Here is a 7,847-nt window from a genome sequence, read left to right on the forward strand (position 1 = left end):
CACCAGGGAGGTGTCATCTGCATATCTGATGGTGTTTGTGGAGTGACAGAGGCTGCAGTCATGGGTGGGATGGATGTAGCTTCCAAGCCCAGTGGCTTCTTCTTTCCTTGCTTCTATTGTACAATAATTGTAAATCTTTGTAGCCTGATTAACCAGAGTCAAAGTATNGACCCACAGACCCCTTCCCGACAAGAGACGTTTCAACAGCACGACAGCAAAAGTCACACTTTGGGTAATCGCGCAGGGCGCGCCCACCCTCGCCAKTGTGGATGATATAAAAGTTCACTTTTTAAAGTCCGTATTTCTTACGCGCGCATGGGGTTGTGGGGATGTGAGGTGGTGAGGAGACGGTCGGCTGCAGACAACAGAGTAGACAGGAAGGGGAGAAGAGTGGTGAACTTATTTCTAACTTTATCTGACTTGTTTAATTTTATTCATTGTTTTTATTGTTCTGCAGGCTCTGAGAAAAACACATTTGAAGGTGAGTTTTTGATAAAAAAAAATCCTTAGATTGCTCAAAACATCTGTAAACCTGCAAAATGAGGGAAAATCTGTGTCAATTACAGACATTCTGTTCACGTGAACAGCTGTCAGTCAGCACCTGTACAAGACGGAGCATGTCTGAGCCGATTGCTTTTTTTTTTACATTGATCAGCTGACTGATTTAAATACATCTTAACATTCATGAGGTACTTTACATTGACTGTTTATGGTTGAATGTGGGCGTGTAGAGGGTAGAACCTGAGGCGGGACCTTGTGCGCAAACTCTGAGGTGAAGCTGTGATCTATAAAGTAAAGGTGCGCAGAAACATGCGTACGCACGGTTTTATAAATCTTTTTTTTTTTTTTGCGTACACCAGTTTCGCCTTTTATCCATACATTCACTTTTAGTATGGTTTCCACACAATCCTTTATAAATCTGACCCCTGGTCCATGCAGTCACCATGACCACCTCCTTGATTTTCCTGATATTGAGTGACAGGTTTTTCTTGACACACCACACTGCCAACCCCTGCTCCTTGTGCCCTATATGCTGATTTATCTCCACCAATTATAAGTCACACCAGGGAGGTGTCATCTGCATATCTGATGGTGTTTGTGGAGTGACAGAGGCTGCAGTCATGGGTGGGATGGATGTAGCTTCCAAGCCCAGTGGCTTCTTCTTTCCTTGCTTCTATTGTACAATAATTGTAAATCTTTGTAGCCTGATTARCCAGAGTCAAAGTATTACCAACTGAGTTAAATTGATCAGCTTTAATACAAACGCTTACCGAAACCAGCATAGACAAGCKTTGCTTTTCTAGGGCGGTAGATTGATAAACAATTAAAAAGCTTAATGCACAGAGACGAGCAGCAACCGTTGGGGCATTTACCGGCAGCAGAAAGGAAGAGAGRAATTTTGCTGAGATGGTAAAGCAGAGAATAGGACGTGGTGAGTAATTGAAAACATCCCAGACAGGATGTGGATGCAAGGGAGGTAGATTACACTGTGTTGAAAAAGGATGTGAGGGGAAACTAATGAGTCAGTATTTCARTAATTGTCCATAGCCAAGAATAAGCATCGACCAAGACAAGACTGAGACAGTAGGCTTGTCTTTAGACAGCATTTAGATCTCCATGTCTCCAAACCCTAATTATAAGGTGACCGGTCTATTTGAGAAATGAGACAGTGACACAGATGTCTGTGGTGCTTTTAATGAGCTGTGCTTCTGTAAACATATTTTCCTTTTTTTTTCCAGTTGTGACTGCACACATTCAAATATCCTAAAGTCATATGTTGATCTATTTTTAACAAAAAATACTTTTTAATGGTCTTACTCTGCAAGAGTTAATTAAATGAATTTGGTGTTTAAAGAATAGCATCTTTATTTAAGTTTTAGCTTGKTGTTAAATTGGTAGTTTGAAAAGTTTTTGTCACTACTGAAGCCCAAATAAACTCAGTTTGACTTAATGTTTTGAAATTCTTCCTATATGCAAGTCTGTTTGGTGTGAAATATGAATGGAATTCATATGTCTCATACTCTGAATTCAACAGAAAGCGTAGTAGTTTAACCATTTTAGCCTCAATACCTGCTTTTTCTTCAGGTCTATCATTGGATAAAATATAAATAACTCAAAAAAATCAAGAATATATAAGACATGGTCCATTCAAAGTTACAATGGAGTATTAGGGCCAGAATAAGATATATCTTTTTTTAATTATGAGAATAAAATCATGCTAGAATTAAGTCAAAATAATACAAGAATAAAGTCCTAATATTAAAAGAATAAAGTTGTACAAGAATAAAGTTGAATGGGAATACGTCAAAATAATGACAATAAGGTTTTAATATTAAAACAAAAAATGTGTAATATCATGAGAATAAAAGGATAATATTATGAGAACTCCTACATAAAAAGCAGTCTTACTACTGCGTTAAAATGAAGAATATCAGGCACCTCGTAAAGTTATTATTTTTCGGTTTTCTAAATGTGAACATACTTCATCTTTTAACACATCAGTGTCAAGTTATTATCATTGGCAGGACTTTGGAACTATTGTGCAAATTTTGTATCTATTACGAAGAAAGAACTACACAGACTTGGAAGATGTTGCTTCTTTTCTTGACTKTTTTCTTGTAATAAAAATGATAACTCTTTGGACCTAATCATACTAAGTAAAGTGCAATGTGTAAAAGATCCCCCCCCCCCACACACACACACACATAAAAACAACCTACACATTGTAGGAGAAACATATTGATAGTTCTGACACTTTTTGCAGGAAGTCTTAGCAGCAAAGTTCAGCAGCTTGTTCAACACCAATCATAAGAAAACATGTTGTGAGAAGAAAAAACAGCCTCAGCCTTGGTCTTTACAGGCCAAATCAATTGATTTTTATGGTACCAGAGAGATAGATGAAGGGCTGTGTGTGTGGAATGTAGATACTGATGAATTGCACAGCCAAGTGGATTTTCACAACACCTGACAAGATCACGAGTCAAGATTCACCACTTTCAATCCCCTGCAGGAGAAGGAAATTGGCGAGGCTGGGGAAAAGAAATCCAGTGGTCAAAATGAAAAGATAAATCAAATGATGAAACAGTTCTAATAATAGGAGGTGGTTAAACATCAATGGCTGAGAGCAGTGGTCATTAAGCTTCTGATATCCCTACATGACAGATGAAATGGTGTGAAATACAGCCACGACTTCCCTGTCATAACACTTTTAACAAAACCTGTCAKGAGTTAGTCTCACACAAATAACTGCTGAGAGGCTGTTGACCCCTGTGAAGTCCTCAAGATTTTTTATTTTTTTTCCCACTGTCTCTCAAACCACTGATATTATGTTGCTTGTTAAAGAAGAATGACATGGTCTTGCAACAAAAGGTCAAGGAYGGATTCAGGATCCAATCATCGGGGTCATGGAGACAAAATTACAGCCATGAAAGAGAGCAAGCTGTAATGGGTGCCTCGCCAATCTGTGTACTGTAATCTTCCAGGTTAGAAGGTTTCTTACAAGTATGGCAACTCTGCTGGTGCATAAACTTTAGCAACTCCAGAACCATTCAAAACTTATCAAAGTCACTCTGTTAGCAGAGGTTTCCAACAAGTTTGCCATTCACAATGTATGCAGAGGTCAACATTGGTCAGGAAAGGGGTGGTCAGAGTATGGCATGACTCATGAACCACATTTGTGTTTGGAAAAATTAATGAAGTGATAAATCATTACCTGGGCCATACTTTGACAAAATCACTGAACTGCTATGATCTCTGAATGAACCCTTTGAATGGAGACTTAGTTGGTTTCAAGGTCAAAATGTTTTACGACAGGGTTAAGCCCCAAAACATAGGTACAGAGGTGCTGTATCTGTTTCAATGTATGGTATCAGGTACAGAGCTGTACATCTCAAAGTTAAGTACTTTTGATTGGTTTTTACCCAAAAGACATGGCACACAGTAGGTAAACTCCAGTTTAAACAAGACAATTAACATTATCCTACATCCTTAATTTGTAGTATTACCTCCTTTAAGTCTGAAGCCATGGTTCTGAACTAGAAAAGCCTGAAATGCGTCCTCTGGGTTGGAGGATGAGTGATTGCCTGGGACAAAAGAGGTCAGGTATCTGGGCATTTGTCACAGTTTCAAGAAGGTCAAATAACAACTAAAACAATTAATCACACAAAAAAGCTACCCGAGTCACAGCAAACTCAAGGAATCACAAAAAAAATATGAGAAGAACACAAGGTGGAGGACCCACTGTGGCATGCATCAAGCATGATGCTCAACTGGTGCATTGTGAGAAATGGGTGATAATTATGAGCTTGGGCTGATGGGAAGACAAAGAATCAGGGATCAAGAAACCAGGAAGAGGAGTGGTAGACACTACCCCAGCCCAGCTTTTCAGAAGTCGAAAGTATCTGTTACCTTGCTCGGAGGAACAGAGGCGTTAGAGGTGTGGTGTTTGAGTCCTCCGTCTCCACTTTCATGAGTCATTTTTTAAGAGAAGAAGAAAAAGAAAGAGAAGACAAAGGATATATGTAATGGGGAAGATTGAAAGAGAGATTAAAGAAGATATGTTAAATTTAAACCCATAAAACACAAGACAACACACTCGACACCTGTCTGCACACCTGTAAAAGTGGAGAAAACAACACAGCAACAAATAACGTGTATATCATAATAATTATTATAACTTTGCTGAAATATGTACATACAAATACCTATACGTACATATATAGATATAAATGCACATGTACTGTATATACATGCATAAATATATACATACAGTTATATACATACAGTATACATATCCACATCCATACACACACACACACACACACAAACACACATATATATACAGTATATACGGTATATATATATATATATATATATATATATATATATATATATATATATATATGAATGAATGAATCTGAACACCAGTTTGTGTGTGGTTGTGAGCATGAATGATTTTTCCAATGGAATATTTAATAGTGAATGTGGAGAACCACAGACCAGATCCCCAAGACCTGAAGCAGACATAAGGGAGACCAGTGCCAAAGACCCCGAGAGGGACCCCAAGCGTGGAGCCCCCAGGGGCACCAGTGCAGGAAGAACCGCATACCCGACACCCAGAGCGAACCATTAAAGAGAACCAGGAGAGCCCCCCAGCGACCCCATGCAGTAATCCCCAGGGCCAGCAGCGGCAAGCTCACAGGCCCTGCTGGCACCCGCCACGACAGAGTAGATCCAGGCATGAACACAGAGGCCTGGAACCCCAGGGCACACCACTCCCAGGCCGAGGCCCGATAGGGCCAGAGGACCCAAGCCCCACCAGGCAATCACCGGGCCACTTTCATGAGTCTTCTGAATAGACCAAGATTTTTTAAACATTTTATTCCCACTTGGATATCAGATAATGCATACTAATAGCATGAACAAGTAAGCAAGTTTCGGAGTTAGGTGTTGTTTATAACAAATGATGTTTTGAAGCATTGAGTTCCTGCCATCTTCTAAATGCTGAAAGATGTTTGATTGTAATTTCAAATATTGAAAGCACTCAAGGGTACTGGGCGTTATCTTTCCCAACACCTGCAAAGTTGGAAATGTCGCTGGAAAGATTAACTAAATAAAGTCCCTGTGTATTTTTTATTGAAGCAAAGTAAACTGCTGCGTTTTTGCTAGTAGTATTCAGTGCCACCCTGGAAGACAACTTGTTAATCGATGCAACCATACATGTTCACTCTAACCAACGTGCACCTGCAGCTTCTCCACACAAATGTGTGTGCCATGCAAATGTCCACATTCATCTCCGTCTTCTCATCTCCTCCTATTGTCCCTGCCACTGTTTCTAAAATGGGGAATATCAGTGATGAGCTGTGCAGCTGGTGACAATAAACTAGTAGAGGAACCAATTACCAGCAGGTGACAAGGCTGGAGGTTCAKAGGCTTTCAACGTGTCATTATCTGTGTATCGACATTTCCAAGAGAGAGCCCTGACAGGGCCATTTCTGAGGTGAACCACAATGATAATCCCTGGAAAAGAGAGTAAAAAAAAAATTTTAAAGCATTATCTCAACATTCATAAGTCCTCCTTATGTTTACACATGACTACCTTCTCTGGTTGTTCTTGAACATATGTGCTTGTGCAGATAAACGTGTAACCTATTCTCCATCTCCCCCCATCACCCCCACCCCTTCCTCTGACTTGATGAGATTCTCAGAGTGTTTCTTTTATATGTGAAATGGTAATTGTATTTCTCYAATCTAATCCCATTAGAACCCCGTGCCTACCCTGCAAACTGCCCCGAGGCAATTACACCAAATGTCAATGAATTAAGTAATAGCTTGGTGCCAAGCCAGCGGTGCTCACCGTTGATCACTGCTGTCAGTGGAAAAACACAGCTTGTCAACAGCAAATCACACACACACTTRCACACACACTCTCGTCTCTCTATACTTGTGTCGATTTTGCATTGACTTACATTAATTTCTACAGCCTAAAGCTAATCTTAACTTCACAGGTTAGGCTACCTTGCTCTAACTCTAACCTAAACTTAAAGGGGAGGGCATTATTTTTTTTTCCAGGCCCATTGCTCAATTCTACATCACAATCAAGTAATTATGTTACCTTCAGTTGTCATGAAGATGGTGTATATCAAAAATAAATCTAAACACCTTGTCACTTTAAGACCCTCCTGCCACTTTAGCACATCTTCACAAGAATGCTTCGGGGAAGGGGTGTTCTGTGTTCTGTGTGGCAGGACCTCTGCTTCAGACTGAGTTCCAGAGAGGGGCTATGTACAAATAAGTGGTGCTTTGTACCAGCAAGTGTTTGATGATTCAAGGATTTCTTGCATGAATGAGTCAAAGCAACACCTTGGGTACATTTCTGATGAGGAAATTACATTTTAAAGTGATAAAAAGTTCAAAAAAGTCCATTTTGCATAGTACTCCCACCCCCTTTAATTCATATCATAGCTCTAACCCCTGAACCACAAGTTGTTGTTTTTTTTTTTGTTTTTTTTTCATTGTGTGGACCAGGCAAATTTTCACAGAATGACAAGATGTCCCCATAAGCATAGTATGATGTTAAAATACATCCACACCGATAAAAAAAACTCACACACTCCCACAGAAACACACATATGCACATTATAGTCACTGATKTTCAGATAAGCATTTACCTTCTCTGTAGGACACACACTGGCTCGTGTCTAGCACCCTTTTAACTCCTGTCCAGAATGCACAACTGTACACATACACGCATACAACAATGAGGTAAATGTAGCAGTTAAAGCAGAGCRTGTTGCTCTCTGGGTTGTGCAAGCTTTCATCTCCCACAAATACAACCAGAGCAAAAAAAAAAAAAGAAAAAAAGAAAAGAAATCATTCCCCCGGGACTTGTGCGAATGTATGCAGAGAACAATGTGGGTGCAGATCATCTTCTTTGCAACCATTAACTGCATTCAGTAAACACCGACAACCACTGAGGGGAACTCTCCACAAGCATTTGCACAATCATTACGATTTTCCAAGTATCTGAGCGACTCGGTTGGATAGATGAGGCTTTGTGCACAAGATAGAAGTGATTGTGGCGTGATGAATAGAGTTTGATTAAAAGTGTGAGCACAACGGAGGAGCCTACGATGACACAAGCTGGTTAGCAACTGAAATTAAACTCTAATCTACACTGTGTGTGCGTGCAAATGGGTTACAGATTGTGAGCTTATTGCTTAAAATTGAGTTATTTTATTTTTTTATTTGTTTTTCTTTTTCCAGGATTTCTACTAATGCAGAAATAGAGAAAATTGTGTTGTGCGAAAAAAGAATTGCAACGAAATAGTCGACAGTATCTAGATAAG

Source organism: Austrofundulus limnaeus, unplaced genomic scaffold (genome assembly GCF_001266775.1).
Source record: "Austrofundulus limnaeus strain Quisiro unplaced genomic scaffold, Austrofundulus_limnaeus-1.0 Scaffold140, whole genome shotgun sequence".
Taxonomy (NCBI): Eukaryota; Metazoa; Chordata; class Actinopteri; order Cyprinodontiformes; family Rivulidae; genus Austrofundulus; species Austrofundulus limnaeus.